The sequence below is a fragment of the Mauremys mutica genome, chromosome 6, assembly GCF_020497125.1.
Source record: "Mauremys mutica isolate MM-2020 ecotype Southern chromosome 6, ASM2049712v1, whole genome shotgun sequence".
Classification (NCBI taxonomy): Eukaryota; Metazoa; Chordata; order Testudines; family Geoemydidae; genus Mauremys; species Mauremys mutica.
In genome coordinates, this window is record NC_059077.1 from 72926812 (window position 1) to 72946857 (window position 20046).

Below are 20046 nucleotides of genomic sequence, written 5' to 3' on the forward strand. Positions count from 1 at the left end.
CTGGTATTGGTCACTGTCAGAAGACAAGATACTGGGGTAGATGGACCATTGGTCTGACTCAGTATGGCCATTCTTATGTTGGAAGTGCTGTAAAAAAAAAAGGAGCAAAATCTGTCTTTGGGTGAACTTCAAGTTTGTGTGAGGGTGATGTAAATGTGAGCAACAATTTGGCCCTAATTACTGTAAATTAATGTTTGTGAAGATATCTTTTACAACATGAATGATGCCGAATGTTTATTTCCTAAATAATACACTGTATAAATATTTGGATGTGATGACTTAAGCATAGGTTTAAGTGCTGTCCAGAAAAGAGGTGCATCTAAGCACATATGTGGTTTCCTGAATTGGTGCAATAATGTTACCTTCTCATAAATGACACAAATTATATTTTTTTATTTTTATTTCTTCATTAATTATCATCAGTTTGAAATATTGAAGTTTCAATTCTTTCAACAGTCGCAATAATTTCTTTCTACTGTTTTTTATAGCAAGATAGTTCTTATGTTCTATACATTGTAACACTTGAATATTAAACAGAATGAGAAATACAACTTTTTTGAGTATTAGTGCAATTTTCATGGGCTGATAGTAAGTAAAGAAGGACATGGTCCAGTGGATAAGGCATTAGACTGGCACTCAGGAAAATTCTATTCAGTGGCAGAGCCAGAACCTCATGTGTGAACGTTGGTAGGTCACTTCACCTCTCTGTGCCTCTGTTTCTTCTCCCATTGTGTCTATCTTGTCTAGTAAGATTACATTCCTTAAGGAAAGAGTTGCACAAACACACAGTAGGAGATAGCACCTAGCACAATGGGTCCCGGAGCTTTGATTGTGGCCTCTAGGGCATATTGTAAGACAAATACTAAACAGTATGAGTGAAGTGGCTGCATCCTTTTCATATTTTTGGAGGTTGAAGAATCATTCAGTGGACATTACAGAATATTTTCTGGCTGTTGGGTAGATTCCATTGATATCAACTTTCAATCTTAACGACTTCTTAAAGAAGCATTTCATTTGCCAATATATTAGTCCATATTTAATTACAGTAGTCATGGAAGTGAGGCTCTGGAACAGCATTATCTATAAACAAACTGTATTTATAGTTCAAGATTTCCTTCACAGTTCTGCCTGTTCACCTCATTCTTGAACTACCATATGCTTACTTTGCAATGCTGGATATCTCCTCGTGTAAGACTAGCACAAGAGCTAAGCAAGTAGAGTATAAACAAATACTGTGTAGAAAGTGAGTGAAGGCCCCCCCAAAAAAACAAAGCTGGATGCCCAGAAACACTATTCAGCTCCTCTCCAGCAGTACAATAATGTATCTGGTACATTAAAAAAAACACTGATTACAAGTTGTTTTTGAATCCAGAATTCCTGGGGCAATAGTTTAGCATTGAAACATGAGACAATCCAATCTCCTATTCTGCACCTCAAATTCAGAGGAATGTCTGAAAAGGAAAATCTGAGAAAATAGATTGGTAACAGTAAAATGGTTCACAAAGCAATTGATTCTGCTGCTCTTTTCAATCAAAGTTTAAACTAACATGATGTCAGAACAACAGAAGTAATTTTCTCTTGTGCTGGTGGATTTATTTAGGCATTAGCAAAAGATCTAGTTGTCTCTTTTATAGTTATACCAGAATCCAATGAGCTATAATAAATGATTATTTAATTAACAATAAACACTTTCTCTGGTAAGAATAACAGAAAAGTCTGATTAGCGTTGGTAGGAAAATTAAAATGTACTAAACACTACAAAATCTGACAATGTCCTGGGTGAATTTAGTGGCTTAACAAAAAATCAATAGGATATAGCTTTTTTCTTTGTTTGTTTGTTTGCTTGTTTGTTTGTTTGAAGCAATGATTCATTTAAGAGGGTCATTCAAACAAAATTGTATTGCACCATGTCTTTTATTGAAACAAGTTATCTGATGAGCTCTGTTTAGTTTCAAGCCCACTTCTTCATTTTCACTTAACTCCTTCAAAGCTAAAGTAGCACATCTTTCCACAATCTCATTTTCACACCTGTAAGGACCACACGGTCCTTGAATACTTGCTATAGGAAATCTCCTTGGAAATATATATACTGTTGCTACTTACAATCTTCTCCTACCACTCCGATTTCTGGAAAACAAAAATATTTCCATTTAACATAAGTCAGTACAGGGATCTTAATAATAAATGCATCAAAAAAATCAGTATGTGTCTACTGTTGTCATACAGCATATGAGTGCCTCCTCATAGCCTGGGTTGGCTCTATGATGCCCTGCCTCAATTTCCCTTCTTGGACACCTCAAAAACTAATGTGCATGGCCCAGTTTCCATTATTGTTTCTTGTTATGGAGGAAATAATGGGTTAAGAATCTGATCCAATCCTGCTCCCACTGAAATCAGTAGTAAAGCTCCCATTGAATTAGGTGGGAGCAGGATCAAACTGTAAAAGCTTTATCTTTCCTTGTGCAGTTTGAACAAAGAATTTCTTTGATGGGGGGGGGGCACTAAAAAGGATCTGATTAGGACTCTCTGATCCAGGTTCTACACCCAGCCTCAGAAAAGATTAATGCAGCCTGGGGGCTGCTCAAACATACATCAGTTAACTACAGCCCTTGAAGGGCCATTTACCAGTGAGAAGCCACCAGGGAGCAATGCCTACTCTATGCCCATTGTGGACTCTCTCACAACATGTAAATCCCCAGCAGTGAGATCTGGAATAGCAGGAGCCAGAGGAGCCTATTATTTCTGAATTATACTTGGGGCCCAACACATTTATCACAAAATCTTGCAGAGGTTCCACATCCAAAGCTGTGGAGCCACAAGTTTTCATAGGAAGCATTTATTTACTATGTAGTAACCATCAATTATAGTCACATTTTCTAATAAACCCAGTCTGCTAGCAGGTGAGGAAAGGGGAATTATGACTCACTTTTAACCCCCGCCCTGAACTCTAGTCTCTGGGCTCTAACACAACATAGACAGGGACACCAGATTTAACTTGTTATTAAACATTAATTTTTTCTTTGCTGAGATCTTTTTCTTATTTCTCAGCATCAGCTTGCCTTATGCAAGTTGTGTTTATATATAATTTCTTGAAGACCTCCCTGCCTGTGGAGAACCATTAGCAGCTGGAGCTGCTCAGAGATAATCAGGGGGTTGGGTGACAGAAGAGGCTATTCAGGGGGCACCATTTCCCTGCTGTCATTTGCATTGGTGAGGCAGCATGAAAAATAACTGAACACAAGCACTACAAAGAGGCGGGCCCACACCTGCCAAAGCAGCAGCAGCACACACCACCTTGGATATGCCTGAAAATTGTTCTCAGTTATTAATCCTGATCTTGAACTTCTCAGATAAGGTTGGCCTAGGGAGGGAACTGGGGTCTAGTGGTTAAGGCAGACAGAACTGGAGTCAAGCCTGCAGGGTTCTAGTTCCAGCTCTGGAAATCGAGCACTGCATGGAACAGGATTAGGGCTGTAGGGAAAGATTTTTAACCAAAGTATAACTGGGTTTAAAAAAGAATTAGATAAGTAATGGAGGGTAGCTCCATCAATGGCTATTAGTCAAGATGGTCAGGGATGCAACCCCAAGCTCTAGATGCCCCTAAACTCTGACTACCAGAAGCTGGGACTGGATGACAGGGGATGGATCACTCAATGATTATTCTGTTCTTTTCATTCCCTCTGAAGCATTTGGCACTGGCATGGGAAGACAGGATACAGGGCTAGATAGACCAGTGGTCTAGCCATTTTTAAGTACTGTTTGCCTAGGACAATGACATTTTTGTGCACTTGGAGTCACAAAGTAGGTCCCTTATCTTTCCATCAGATGCCCCTCATCATGTCCCCATACTCAGGTCACCTTGCATTGCTTTTCCCCCCCTCTTCTCCTAACTCGTTCCCCATGTTTCTCTCTCTCTCTCTCTTCAGGCTCTCCATGAGTTTTCTCATCCCCTCTTGCATAAAGAATTTGGCTCCCAGCAAGGTTGACTCCTCCAGCACACACTTTAAACTTAAAATTCCTTGAGTACAAAGTCTTCTAGCCAGATAGGTCGTGACCTTCAATATCATTCAGCACCACCTAATGCATGACACCATATGCAGCCACTTATTAAGCTTATCCTAGGGTACGTCTACACTACGGGATTATTCCGAATTTGCATAAACCGGTTTTGTAAAACAGAATTTATAAAATCGGGTGGAGCGCGGCCATACTAAGCACATTAAATCGGTGGTGTGCGTCCATGGTCCGTGGCTAGCGTCGATTTCTGGAGCGTTGCACTGTGGGTAGCTATTCCCTAGCTATCCCATAGTTCCCGCAGCCTCCCCCGCCCCTTGGAACTTCCGGGTTGAGATCCCAGTGCCTGATGGGGCAAAAATCATTGTCGCGGGTGGTTCTGGGTAAATGTCGTCAGTCACTCCTTCGTCTGGGAAAGCAACGGCAGACAAGCATTTCGCGCCTTTTTCCCCTGGATTGCCCTGGCAGATGCCATAGCATGGCAATCATGGAGCTTTTTTTGCCGTTTGTGACTCTCACCGTATGTGTACTAGATGCCGCTCACAGAGGCGATTCAGCAGCGCTACACAGAAGCATGCTTTTGCTTTTGCATGACAGCAGAGATGGTTACTAGCCATATTGCACCATCCAAAACCTTCCATAAATTGGAACTGAGGATGATCATGGCTACCAGTCCTTTTGTACCATTTGCTGCTAGTGCCCCTGGTCAATCAGCCAGGGGCGCAAAAGCCAAGAGTGGTTACTAGCCATATTGCACCTTCCATCGTTTTGTACCATTGGCTGCTGTCATAAGTGCCCCTGGCCGATCAGCCAGGGGCGCAAAAGCAAAAATTGGGAATGACTCCCTGAGTCAATCCCTCCTTTTTGGTATCTAAAAATAGAATCAGTGCTGCCTAATATAGGCAAGTGTGCTAGAGAACCACCTGCTCTGTGTCAGAGCCCGCAGAAATTATTATCTGTATGCTATTCACAGGGGGTGCTCCTGTAACAACCCCACCTGTTGATTCCGTTCTTCCCCCAGCCTTTCTTGGCTACCATAGCATTGTCCCCCCACTTGTGTGATGAATTAATAAAGAATGCAGGAATAAGACACACTGACTTGTTAGTGAGAAATGAGTGGAAGGCAGCCTCCAGCTGCTATGATAGTCCAGACAGGACATTAAGCAGTGTGTAGGAGAGAAGCCCAGCATCCCACTGCTAGTCCAGGGGCAACTGAATCTTTTCTTTACACATGAAGGGTGGGGGCTGATGGAGCTCAGCCCCCTGTTGCTATGATGAGGATGGTTACCAGCCATATTGCACCATCCATCCACCAGAAAAAATTAGGGCCAATAGGCTGATGACGAGGACGGTTACCAGTCCTTTTGTACCATCAGCTGAGGCTGATGATGAGGATGGATTTCCATCATTTTGTACGATCAGCTTATGCTGATGATGAGGATGGATTTCCATCCTTTTGTACCATCAGCCGCCCATGGCGGGGGGGGGAGCAAGGATGTTGGTGTTGAGTGCTGCACTATCGCGTCTATCTGCAGCATTCAGTAAAGATAGGGTGACATGTAAAAGAGTCAGAGAATTGTTTTACCTTTCGCTTCTGGGGGTGGGTGGGGGGTGGGTGAGTAGATTGCCAAGCTATGCCCTGACCCGCGGGCACTGTGTTTGACCCTAGAAGCATTTGGAGCTCAGCCAAGAATGCAAATAATTTTAGGAGGCTGCAGGAACTGTGGGATAGCTTCAGTCCTCCAGTCCATGCGCATCCATTTGATTCTTTGGCTTTCCGTTACGCTTGTCACGCTGCAGTGCGCTGAGTCCCTGCTATGGCGTCTGTCTGGAGATTTTTAAAAAAGGATTCTGAATTTCATCTTCTGTAACGGAGCGCTGATAGAACGGATAGAACGGATTTGCCTGCCCTTACAGCGATCACATCCGCATGGTCCATGCGGGAGCTCTTTTTTTTATTTTGATTTCGGACTGCATCGCCACCCGTGCTGATCGGAGCTCCACGCTGGGCAAACAGGAAATATTCAAAAGTTCGCGGGGCTTTTCCTGTTTACCTGACCACTGCATCCGAGTTCAGATTGCGGTCCAGAGCGGTCACTGGTGCACTGTGGGATAGTTCCCGGAGGCCAATACCGTCGATCAGCGTCCACACTAACCCTAATCCGATATGTTAATACCGATACTAGCGTTACTCCTCTCGTTAGGGAGGAGTACAGAAACCGGTTTAAAGAGCCATTAAAATCGATATAAGGTGCCTCCTAGTGTGGACGGTTTTGGCGTTAAATCGGTTTTACGCTCCTAAAACCGATTTAAACGCCTAGTGTAGACCAGGCCCTAGAAGCACAGCAAGGAAGTGAATACTCACCCCAGGTAAGGACTGCTTCATATCATTTGCTGTGGTCCCCAAGGCCAATTATGAAACAGCACTGATGGACTCAAAGCAAGATGAGGGTGGAAATTTTAAAGAATGGACATGTGAGGGGATACTTCTTCCTCCTAAGTGGGAAATAAGGGAACCCATGGGAGAACAAATTAAAACCCCATACAACATAAATTCTTTCTGTTCTTTTGACTTATTAGCATGTGTTAGATTAAAAGCTTGTCTGATTAGTGAAAACTGATGATTCCCAGCCAATTCCTGCTGTGAATTTAACTCATGATAGTCTACAGTCCATTTGCCTCAGAGTTCAAGAGTTTCACAGATTAAAATGCGTTTTGGATTAGCAGTCATTAGTATTGGTTAGAAAATCATTTGAAATTTTTAGACCAACAAGCAATTTTTGCAATTGAGAGGAGCATGAGGTCTCAAATATTTCAGGTGTATTTCAAGTCATTTTGTTCAATAATATACATATGCTGTTTTTAACTACTGAATACTTTGGGGCAAAGATTATGCTCCATTTCCATTGCTGGCATATTTCAACCACAAAAATGAGTTATGAAAACACCAAAAGTTGCTATTTTATGTAATAGTCATCTTCAACATGGTTAGAATTTAAATGTGAGACTGTGGTGCAGCATTCAAAGAGATGCAGGCTGTGATTTTTTTTCTTTTAATAAAAGGTTTAGTCATTTTTACTTTTCAGTACAAACATCACAATACAAAAAAATGAAAATTATAAACCTAAAATTACCATCTGTAACATACAGCAGTGTGTTAACATTCATATGCAACCATCATTTTTAACAACCTTCATATAAAATTATAAAAATCAAAGAGCCAGCCAGAGACTCCAGCTGACAGGAGCAGAATCTGCCAAAGTTTTCTTTGGTCCTTTGGAGACCATTACTACAGTTATGAATGGATTTTCTCTGCCCTGGGCTGATTGGCTGATTTTCTCCAACTTTTCCCTTCTCTCCACCTCCTTCATGTTTTCTTCGCCTGAGCATCATCTTTATACTCTTCTTGCCTTCTCTTCATCTTATTGCCTCCTAACTAAACTCACAAAATAAAAAATAAACAAACCAACCAACTATGACACTTACATGCTGCTTGCCATCACTTAGTTTCTTCTGCTCTACCTCTTCCTTCACCTTGTGTCACTTCTGTCTATTCAGATTGTATGCTCTTCAGGGCAGGGACTAACTGTTCTATGCTTGGGGTCCTGCGTCCATGACTACAGCTCCTAAGCACAACAGAAATACAAATAAATAATTCAGTGCTTTACAAATAATAAGGGGACAACACAGACAAGGTAGGGGTGGGATGTGTGACAGCAAGGGAAAATGAAGTGGGGGAGGAGTCAAGGGTGACGAAGAAGAGGTCTGGACTGGCCATGGAGCCTTGGGGTTCCTTAATTAAATGTTTCTAAAAGCAGAGGCCAGATTTCTTCAACTTGTACAGTTGATCCCTGTGGCAAAGGTGGCCCTGTCTTTGGCCACTTGGTCAGAGAAGTCAGAGTACCATCGTTCTATTCTGTGCCTTGATTTACTTTTCCACCTCTGTAAAAGTATTTTCTTTGTGATCTTGGATGGTCTCAGATACCATGAACACTGTTACTGAGAGGCTCAAATTCATCCTACCATGCAGTTCTCGACCAGTGTTTGATTGCTAAAGTCTCAAATCATTCTAATTCTACTATCTTTCCATAGATGTTTAACTGCAGGAATTCCCACATGTGTCAAAATGTGTCCTTGTCTTTACTATGTAACTGAAGGAAGAGCTACAATCCTATCTAGTTTTTGCAGTGTCTAATACAGTCTAAATATTTTGTTGTTGCTGAATTAAATTAAGTGTAAATCTATAGAAACATGTTTTGAATTATGGCATACAATTGACTATTATGGAGCCTTTACAGAATGCGCCAATTCTTTATCCCAGGACTTAGAAATATCTTCAAGACCCCAAGAGTATTTTTTTGTCATGAGACAGACATGGGTCTCCACTAAATTTTGTACATCAGGGTGTCAGGCAGTGTCCAGCACACCTGAATAAAAATAATAAGTCAATACATATTTTAACTGCATATGTTGCCATATTGCCTGGCCAAGAGGTTAAACTGATGTTGTGGGACCTGGAATGGAACTATCCCCCACATCGTCACCACCTGATCATTATATACCTCTGTGACATTATCCAGGGTACAATTTGGACTTATGAACAGCTGTGTTCCCTCAATTCTCCAACCTGGAGTGCACTTTACACTGTTTTGGTATGAAAGCTACCACTCTTGATCTGCTCACACACAGCCTCCAGCACGTAAATTACTCCCAGTTATACTGTATGAGTGCTATGGCCAGCCACTCATGAATTATACTGCAGAGAAACACCAGCAAATTCCCAGTCCCTGACTTTCCTCCAGAAATGTATTCCTTGTCCTGCCCAGCCTTCTCCTGAACAATACATATAAACTCAGTCATTTATTAACAGAAAATGATATGCCCCAATTTTGTTATCTCAAATGACATTTCCCAAACACCTCAATCCAAACACATTGGGTTTAGATAAAAGAGTAAAATAAATTTATTAACTACAGATAGATTTTAAATGATTACAAGTAATAAGGCATAAAAGTCAGAATTGAGACAAGAAAATAGAAGTAAATTGATTGATTGGTGATCCCTCAATTTGAGGATGATCTCTACCATGGATTTACATATGGGTCCTGAGATGACTCAGGAGTCTGATCCTGGAATTGCAAATCCACCTGCAGTAGGTACAGACATTTCATGGCAGATCAGCTGCCTTCTGAGAGAGAGTTCTTTCTTTTTCCTTCCTTCTCTCTCTCTTTTCAGCTTTAAGGGAAAGGTGTTTTTCCTCGAAGCAGACCACTGCCTGATGGAAGATATGGCACCACGGGGGTTGGTTGGGGGCTTGCTCCTCCCAGCTTGTGATGTCCACATCAGTTTTCTTAAGATACGCTTTCAGTGTGTCTTTGTAGCGTTTCCTCTGACCACGATGGGATCTCTGACCATGGGTGAGCTGAGAGTAGAGGATTTGTTTTGGGAGGCGAAAGTCTGGCATCCGCACACAATGTCCCACCCTGCAGAGTTGGTGCATGAGGATCATTGCTTCAATGCTGGAGACATTGGCTTCAGCAAGGATGCTGGCATTAGTGCGATGATCTTGCCACTTGATGCGAAGGATCTTCCAGAGGCATTGTTTGTGGTACCTCTCCAGACTCTTGAGGTGCTGTTGATAGTCACCCAGGTTTTGCATCCATAGAGGAGTGTAGGAACAACAATTGTCTTATAGATCTGGATCTTGGTGTCCTGCTATAGGTCACAGTCTGTGAAAACGTGTCAAAGCAATTTCCCAAAGGAAGCACTTGTGCATTGGATCCTATGCCGGATCTCACTATCGATTTTTGTGTTTTGAGAAAGTTGGCTACCAAAAATGCTCGACTTTCTCCAAAGTCTGACCCTCAATGGTGATTTGTGGTGGGTCATGTGCAAGACCTAAAGCAGGTTGATAGGGCACTTTAGTCTTCTCAATATTGAGTGAGAGTCCTAAGCTTCAGTAAGCTTGTGCAAGAAAATCCAGTATGGACTGAAGGTCATTCTCAGTGTGCATGAGAATGACACAATCATCAGCATACTGAAGATCAGTAATGGATGCCCTGAAGACTTTAGACTTCAAGTGGAGACATGGAAGATTAAAGAGCCGCCCATGCATTCTGTATTGAATGTCAACTTCATTGGGGAGGTAATCTTTAACGAGGACCAAAATGACTGCTAAATAGATGGAGAACACAATTGGGGCAATAATGTATCCTTGCTTAACCCCAGTTTTGATGACAAAAGGTTCCATCTCAAGGCCATTTCAGAGAACCGTAGCAGTCATCTGATCCTGGAGAAGCCTAAGGACCTTAATAAATTTTGTAGGGCAGCCAGATCTGGCCAACAACTTCCACAGGGCTTCATGATTGACAGAGTCAAAGGCCTTCGTCAGTCAGGATCTCTCCCTCAGTCCAATGCTGTTTCTTATGTGCTTCGGGTGTTGTTGATGTCGTGGGTAGAAAGATGAGGAGAAGTGATTTGGGGTGCCTCCTCTCTCCATTTATAGTTCTTTCTCTTCTTCAAGAACCATCTCCAGCTGAGGTTCAGGAGACAAAGTCAAAGGGAACCCCCTTCTGTTTCTTTGTCAATATGTAGATTTTAACCCACACCCCCTTTCCTGACAAAGAATGGCCACTTAGGTGGTCTATTGGATTTCGCTGACACCTGGCTGAGGCACTGGCTAGCCTTTCGTCTCTGGGGAACTAATTTCTGGCTGCTCCCCCCAAGAATTGGATCATGTCTAGTTATACCATACAGAGGAATCCTATAAATTTACATGCAATGTTGCCACACGATTTACCAGACCAATAATGATCAACAAATTATGAGTTTTCAAATGATACCTCACAAGGCATACTTTGTACAAAATTTATCATAATCCTGTAAATTTATCATAATCAACCTCCCTGTTGATTTTCTCCATATCATTGGTTGGTTGACAACCTGTAAATCAGAATTACCCACCAGATAGTGGCTTTTTATATGTGGTCAGGGATGAAAATAGAATCTATTGGACACAACAATCCATATTCTCCTGGTTGCCACTAAATAGAAGATTTTCTTTTCTCTGTAAGGTAGGATGAGTATCCTGAAGGCCCCAATATGGTGATCAGTTTCATTAACTTTCTTTCAATTCCCACCCATGAAGGAGTGTTATTGTTTATGTATTGGAATCACAGTGAGAGGCTGGGACATGATACAGACAACAGCATAGTTCTTTTAATAAGAAAGCGGAATGGCATTGCAAAACAGAAGAACAGGAAACAAGTCTAGTGATAAATTGAAGTATTTCGTGTTTGTAGTACATATGCTGTTTTCTATACAGTTAGGACAAGATTCTGTAATGCTTTGCTGTAGCTGTAGTCAGTTGCAACTGTGCAGAGTGCAAAATAGCCACAAAATAAGAGATTATGGTGGCTAGTTCTGCATACAATAGGAAATTAGGCACTTTCCTTGGTAGCAGAAAGTTTAAAAAAAAGGCATTTGTAGCCCCATCTGCACTTCCCCAACCATGGTCACAGTTTGATTACTTATTTTAATTTAGGCACCTACCTCTCATCCATATTCCCGGGATAATGTTGCTCCCCATGAGCATATATGCTGCAAGAACTCATCAACTAGTGACCATCCAACTATGTTGTTTTAAGACATTGTCACCTAGGCACATGTATAAAATCAGAGGGAAAAAATAGTATGAAAAACATTGCTACAAAAAAGTATGTGAGGTACAAATATACCCCGAATGTGTTGCACTGTTATTCTGCATTTTTACTAGTTTTATATACACATTTGCTTCTAATGAGTATCTTTTATTGTAATAGTTAGCATATGCTAATTGATAATGCATTGCAGTGACACTGGGTGCTGCATATAGTCATTCTAAGGTAGAAGGTACTCCAGGAAGGTTGGTCCCTTCAAATCCAGGCTTGTTAGGTATATGCAACAGAGTACACCGATGTTGGTTCTCTGCCTGGCTTCTTGAGGGGATTTTCTGTCTAGGTTTTGTGCTCCAAACACTGCAGACTCAGGAGACTTTTCTGTGTTGGTCAATTCAAGATGGTGAACAAACTGTTTCTGACCTTAAAAAATGGATTTGCAATCTTGAAAGTGAGTCATCGTGTTATAACAATGTATTAGGTGATAGTGATTTGTGCCAGATCATGTTGAGAGTTGATCTGAGAATGAAGACCATGTTCCTGTTAATTGTTCATCAAGTTTATCTTCAGACAATGAGACGCTCGTGTTCAGCCCTGGTATAAGACCGGAAATATCTCCAGCAGCCAGTGATTTGACAGTAGAAGGGGAGGGCTCTGTGTTCTACAGAGAATCTTTCCCAGGTGTCTGGCAGGTGGGTCTTGCCTACATGCTCAGGTCTGATTGCCATATTTGGGGTCAGGAAGGAATCTTCCACCATGTCAGTTTGGCAGAGACCCTGGGGGATTTTTGCCTTCCTCTGCAGTGTGGAGCACAGGTCACTTGCAGGTTTAAACTAGTGTAAATGGTGGATTTTCTCTAACTTTAAGTCTTTAAATCATGATTTGAGGAGTTCAGTAACTTAGCTGGACGTTAGGGGTCTATTACAGGAATGGGTGGTTGAGGTTCTGTGGTCTGCAATGTGCAGAAGGTCAGACTAGATTATCATGATGGTCCCTTCTGACCTTAAAGTCTATGAGCTGGAGATAACTTCTTCATCAGTATTCAGCTTGCTGAAGATCTTCTCGGCAAAAGTTGGAACAATTCAATAAAATAAGCCAGATATACCCAATGAGATGCAGCCACATCTCACAGAGAAAAACGCAGTGTTCGGGTTTTCTGGGATACTCACCCTGGTTTCCTATTTGTCAAAGAAGGAAAAGTCTGTAAAAATGTTATCGATGATGCATCATGACACGATTGTAGAAGGAGACAAAAAGAAAGCCCACAGAATTCTCCACTAGGATGACACTAAAAATGGTGTCAATAACCTGGGCCATCTTGCAATAATTTACTCCTGAAAGTACCAGATAAATAGGTGGCCCATGGTTCTTTTCTTCAGCCTGCTTAATCTTGTTGGTATTGCAAGTTTCATCATTTGTGTCAGCAACAATCCTACTTAGCACCTCACTCAACCAAGACAAAGAAGGAGCTTGTTGCATGTAATCTAGGAGAACGACTCAGAGACACACATATAAACAGAAGAATCCTTGACACTCTTCATCTCACTACGCCCATCAAAGCAGCACTCTGATCCCTGGCTACTGCAAAAACCGGTCACCATGGGATCACTTAGCACTGCCACATTTGCCCAAGGCATCTGACCTGAATTGCCATAAATAATATGAAGAACACAGTGAATTTGTATGTGCTAATCACTCCACATTGATGCTGATATGTCAAAATTGCATATAGGCTCACACTGAATGAGACTCCTGCTACTTCTTTCAATTTGCTAGTTAAATAAAAGTTTTTTGTTTTGTTTTTAAACTTAAGATGTTAACGAGTTGTACTTAGTTTCTGAATGCATTTGGGGGGACAAAAGTCCCCCATATCTCAGTAATGTAACTTTTTTTCATGAGACTGGATGGTCTGATTTTCAGAAGCTTTTCATCTTTTCTCATAAGCCATTTCTTCTACCAGCTTCTTCATATTTATGTATTTGGTTCTTCTGAGTTTCATTCAGTCTGCAAACATTTTTATGGTACTGAGATTGGCCAAAATGATTGCAGAATGTTAGGTGTGAAGCAAGAATATGTTGGACTGTAATCCTCCGAAGTCCCTGGTGATGTCTCTATATGACACCACATTTTTGCTTGATTTATATAAAACAATTTGAAAGCTTGAATGTCCACTGAAACATGGAAATTTTACATGAAGCACCAAAGAAAATATTTAAAATCTATATACTGTAACAATGAAATGGAGTACTTCAGAATATTTTAAAACGATACAAGAATTTAACATGAACACTGGTAACATTGGGTTTGAAATAAATCAGAATATCCATGAGGGTAACACAAGAATAACATTCTAGGGGTGACTATGCTGCAAACTCTGGACTGGGAAATCCTGAATAAATCAAAAGAAAAAAAGAAACTCTACAGCTCTTAGCCTCAGCAGCCCAAACACCATAGAAATATCAGTAGAACTGACATGGTGAATTACTGATACTTAACATCTTTGACAAGATTTACAGTCTTTGATATTTACTGTGCCTATGCCAACAATACACTCATTTATAAGTATTCTCAGGAAAGTCTACTGGTATGAATAGAAAAGTACAAGCCATACTGTTTTCTTGTGCTATAGAAATTTTAAACAATGCAGCAACATGTTTGCTTCAACAAATCCTGGTAAAAGTATACGCTAACAGGCATAAAGGAAACCAAAATAAATGTATGTATGTGTGTATCTCTTCATGTGTCATTAATGTGACATTCTGTTATGAAAGAAACAAGAGCTGTTTGCTAGAGCTGGTAGAAAAAATCTGAAATGTCTCAAAAATAATTTTTGCATTCTTTTGACAGCTTAGAGAGTGGTCAACATTTCTCAAAAAATGTCAAATTTCAACAAAAGAAAATTGAGGAAAATGGTCTGCATTTTCAACCAGCTCTACTGTTCACAAACTGTACAGATCAAAGTGTATCCTCACTTGTCAACCTTTGCATAGCCCTCACCCCCTCTACTCTGCCTGCTCGTTACCTTGTTATTAAATCGCTTCCATGCCTTTTCTTCCACCTGTCCTTGTATGCTTGATATGACCCTGAGCACCACCCCTATTTTGTTCACATTTAAGTTTCTCTTAAAGTCCCAGTTTTGCTATGCTTCTTACAATGAACGTCTTACAATGAACTTCTTACAATGAACTGACTTCATTTATGTTGCCTACTGTTGTTCCCCCTTTCTCTAGCCTCTGTCTACTGTCTGTCCTTAGCTTGTGAAATTATCCCTTTTGGGTGTTTGGAAAGTACCTAGAAGATCATGAGTGCTATCATAAATAGACAGAAACAACAACAACTGCATGAAAAGTACTAAAATCAGGAAATGCCAGAGCCAATGTTGTCTGCAAAATCTCAACACTCTACTCTAGTTTTTTTATGCAGTGATATAGTCTTCAACTACATAATCACATGCTAATTTTCCCCACCGTATCCCTGACTCATTTACCACTTAAATTGGATATGTTTTTTCATCTTGTTTATCATGTGGCCACCCTCATTGATTGCATATGCTTGTAACAAATTTACCACAGCCACATGAAACCATCTTGGAGTTAAAATGTGTGAGCTGTTTAACACAAGCATTTTAAGGCTAGAAATTACAAATGCCACGTCTAACTGCTAATAGTCTCTTGATAACTTTAACAGCTATATATGATATATGATTATACAGCCTAGGTTTTAGGTAATTCTCTAGATTTATTATGTATTCCGTTTAATTAATGAGTTGTTACTCTTTTTGATGGTTGTTTTTGTCCCCTGCTAAAGTCACTTCCCTGATTTTGTTTTAAATTTCAATTATATTGAATGTATACAAAGATGAATATACATACCTAATCTATGGCCCTGCCTACAATAGAGAAATTTACACTGGCACAACTACATTGATATAAAGTAAAATAAATTAAATGCCTGTGTGACTTACTGGCTTTTGAATATTTTAACCCATAGTCACTCCAATGCAAATCCCTTGTGTAGACACTCTGAACTGATGTATAGATAGGTGTAGTGGCTTTCAGTGGTTCCTCCCCATCAGCACCAGAAGGAGGCCATTCTGCCTCGCTACACCACCTAGCAGCTGAGAGCCAAACAGCAGGGGATTAGCAAGGTAAATCAGTAAAGAGTCTAAAGCCCTAGTCCCTTGGGACAAGGCAACTGGCAGTCTTTAGCCAGCTCCCTGGCTGGGACAGACAACCACCACAGTCTGTAGCCAACCCTCTGGTTGGGGCAGGCAGCATCCAGACACAGGCTGACCGGCCTAAGGTGGATAGGCTGCCACCCCAAGAGTGGGGTTGGTGGCAGAGGGTAGGGAACCCAGGCCCACTCTATTCCACCATGTCCCAGGCCAGGGCCCTAATAGTGGCATGGAATCCCACCACTGGGTCAGCAGGGATCCTGCTGAAACATGCTGACTGTAGTTTCAACAACACAACCAGACTAATATCTGGTTTCTCTGGGCTACTTCATACCCCTACCTGTTCATAGGGCTTCATCGTTTATGGGACCTCAGGCTCCTCAGAGTACTCAGCAGCCGGCAGTTCCAGCAGCTCCTCGGAGTAGTTGCCTGGTGGCAGCTCCCCAAAGTATTCCTCCAGAGGCAAGGGTTGGTATAGCTCAGTCCCTGGTTCAGAGGCCAGCAGCAGCACCCAACGCCTTCTCTTGCACTCCATCAACTAAGCTGGAGGCCCTGTCTCTTATACTTCCTGTTCCGCCTCTCTGCTTCCAGTTCAAGGGGCAGTCCTGGCCTATTTCCACCCACCTGTGGGCATGGAGTGATTCCTCCCTGTCAGCGTCAGAGGGAGGCTACTCCACCTCACTACAATACGGTTTATACCTATATGAATTAATCCAGTAAATTAATGATGTAAACTGCACCACTGTAAACCATTTTACATTGGTACATTTGGGTGACATAGTTAAAATAGTGCAGATTTCTCTAATGTAGATAGGGCCTGTAGCCATACGTCCATATATAACTCCCTTGCCAATAATTGTTAGCTTTGAGTTAATGTCACCAGAATGTATCACACCAATGAAAACTGTAAACAAGGAAATAACCAATCAAGTCATTCAGCACCTCATCTATACTTCATTCATCTGATGACATTGAATAATCTGCATCAGGTTTCCTTAAACTAGTAATAATTTGAATCTCTCTTGAGTCTACTTCTCCTATGCATCCCCTTTGCCACAGTATTTTCTCACTTCCTCAGCACTGACATCTGTCTATTGCTTGCAGGAGATCTCTCTTCTTCTCAGCAAAATCATTAAATGAGATTTTTTAAAAGCCTTCAGGATAAGCAATTTTGCAGTTTGAGACTGAGACTTGGATAGGCTCTCATTCACAGAAAGCCATGATGCCAGCATATTATAAGATGGGTGAAAATGCTTCTGTATGCATAGCAAGCCATTTATTGATCTTAAACTAGCCTTTATAAGTAATTCATTATGTCTGACATAACTTTATGTATAGTATGAGTAATTAATGAGGCCAAATTTCTTATTGCATCTGACATCTTTAACACTGAATCTATTCCAATTGCCTTTCTTTTTAAAAAGCTGTTATGAAATAACTTGTAAGATCAGACATTTGATCTTAAGTTTTCATTCATTTATATCCATTATAAAGGATGTGTGAAGAATTGTTTGTTTTTACAAAAAGATGACACTATCTTCCAAATCTACCTCATGTCAGTTGTTTTAAAAGAGAGATTAATAGTAGATAAATGTTACTGCAACATAATGTTTCTTGATTGTTTCTCACAATGACCCAAACACTAAGAGTTTTCCCAAACTAAAAAGCTTAATTTCAAAAACTAGGCTAGGTTGCCAAGTCACAACAACATAGTTGTTACCTATCACCTCACATGTATGCCAATATTTATGTAACAAAACCCAAGTACTTTTGAGCAAGGTAATGAATAGTTACGGACATTATAAACTTTACACTGCCCTGTAATAAAACAAACACATTATTCCAATCAAGTATAAAGAAATGCACATTGTTCAGTACAGAAGTTGCATGTTCATGTTTCTAGTTTTTACTGGCTTGGAAGATATTTACTACACATGGGACAGAGTTAAGATTTTTGTCAGCTGTACACTTGTATACAAGAGGGAATAACATCAGGCATGCAGCAGCTGTGTAGTCCGGAGAAGGAGAGTAATAGCAAGCATGCATGATTGTGTGCTCTAGAAAAGGGCATGGATAGGGGGCATGCAGAGGCTGAGTACTCAGGAGGCAATATGCCTTCTGGTGCTTTCCCTCTGGAGCAATATGGGATGCATCTCTGATGTTTTCGGAATCATCCAGACCAGTAAGGGGTTCTGTCACTGACCTGGCCTGTAACCTGGGGGTGCCTTAATGCTGTGCTTCTATGGCTCAGATCCCTGACACCAGTAGCCTGCCCACAAGGCCTCACCCTGGTTTCCACCAGCCTAGTTACTCCTTGCAGGTTGGCACCAGAACCCCTTCCAGTCCCGAGTCTCCACAAATCTACCCTCCCTGAATTCTTAGCTATGAGACACTTGGACTTTTCAACTCTGGTTCATCATTCTCAAAAACATGAAACCAACCCCTCAGTTATCAGTTTGCTCTAGGCATGCACCCTCCACACAGTTTGCACAACAGAGACCAGCTTGGGGTAAAAATAAACAAAAGGTTTATTTAATAGAAAACCCACAGATTCAAGGGTGAAATAGTAAGGGAAAGCAAATATATACATGTTACACAAAATAAAGACACAACTTCAGACTTTCCAGTTCTGTATTAGATAAAATCCCTTTTCTAATACAAGTTACTTATTGCCTTTGACCATTTCTCAGCATACCCCCTTAGCCAAACGGGGGTGGTGTGTAACAAGTCCTAGATGCCAAATCTCAGACACAAACCTGCTTCTAAAAGACTTCTTTGGCTCTCTCTCTCTGTGATTCATAGTTATTCAGAGCTTGGAAATCCCCTCTTAACCCAGGAGGATGTCTTAGTGTCTTTCAGTTAATTCTAAAATGGCCCATCATCATCTCTTCTTGGCTGGACAATGGGTTGCTACTTGGAGCAGGTTTCCTGTAAACACCTGTCTTGGCAGGTGCCCCTCCCTGCTGTGAAATTGTAGTATGGGTTATGAGCACAGTTTTCAATATAAATGAATCTATGTATTTACAACTGTGTGTTATAATGACCATCAAGTTCAGAACATTATTAGATTTCATAAAAGACCTTACTCAATACACTTTTAGTTTTGTAGAACAATAATACAGAGTGCAATCAGTTGATTTAAGTGCTCATATGGGGGGTTTAAACCTTCCATTCTCCCCTTGTAGGGTGACCAGATGTCCCGATTTTATAGGTCTTTTTCTTATATAGGCTTCTATTACCCCCCCCCACCCCGTCCTGATTTTTCACGTTTGCTGTCTGGTCACCCTATCCCCTTGGGATGTCTGGACCCTGATTGTCACAATACTTTGCTATGGCTTGTGTGCAGTTTGCCCAACCTAGACATGTTCTCCCTACCCCATCCCCACCGCATTTGTTTAGAAATTGGCACAAAACTGGACAACTCCCCCACCAAGTCTTTGGGAAAGTTCAGATTCTGATCTCAATCCACTTCTACATTTTGCAGTTTAGGGCCATCTCTCTCTTCTATTTTCTTTTCCGGTGGCAACATATCAACTCAATGAGGCTGAATATATTTATTAAACCTAATCATGTGGAAGATTTTTCTCACATTATATATGTGACATCATTTTTCAATGGCTAATTCAAAACAGCCTATGTTTCTGAGAACTCCCACTGAGTTTCTGCAAACTGTGTGACATAGTAATAGTTTTTTTTCCCCTGAATAGGAGCCCACACCTTAATGGAGCTATACTTTAGTTCACTCACCCTATCTCAGCAGAAGTTCCTGGAAAATAAAGCAAAAAAGAACAGGTTACAAAGGACATGATTATATTTAGAAAAAAATTGTAATCCTGCCTGTGTATTAGTAAATAATGCCACTGCAGTCCTGTAGCACACTATATCAGCAAAACGTATGTTCTAAGAGATGATCATTTGCTTGGTAAATTGTTGGGATTCTCTTCCTCCAAGATTTTTTCTCGTTAATTACAAATAGTTTTGTTATTTCAAGAGTTTCTTTAATGCTAAGATTGATATGCTAGATAGATAATGATAAAGGTTTGAATTGTAGCTCCAATAGTGTCTTGCAAAGGCAGGCTATGAAACCTAGAGGGTCCAATCTCCAAATCATGTAGAAAGATCCCTCTGGAGTCGGAAGCATTGGCAAAGGAGCTATTCCCTTCTTCCATGACTGGAATTTTTTGAATTAGGAATGAGACATTC

General features: G+C 40.9%; 1 long non-coding RNA gene across 2 annotated transcripts; it reads right to left on the reverse strand.

Moving 5' to 3' along the window:
* Positions 1 to 6412: 6412 nt before the first annotated feature.
* On the reverse strand, positions 6413 to 19661 carry LOC123373441. Of its 2 annotated transcripts, none has more exons than XR_006580723.1 (3): positions 19591 to 19661; positions 7501 to 7640; positions 6413 to 6510 (listed from the first exon to the last, which is right to left on the reverse strand). It is a non-coding gene; the product is annotated as an uncharacterized LOC123373441 (long non-coding RNA). The 2 variants fall into 2 exon arrangements; XR_006580724.1 differs by lacking the exon at positions 19591 to 19661 and adding an exon at positions 16184 to 16286.
* Between the last annotated feature and the right edge of the window lie 385 nt (positions 19662 to 20046).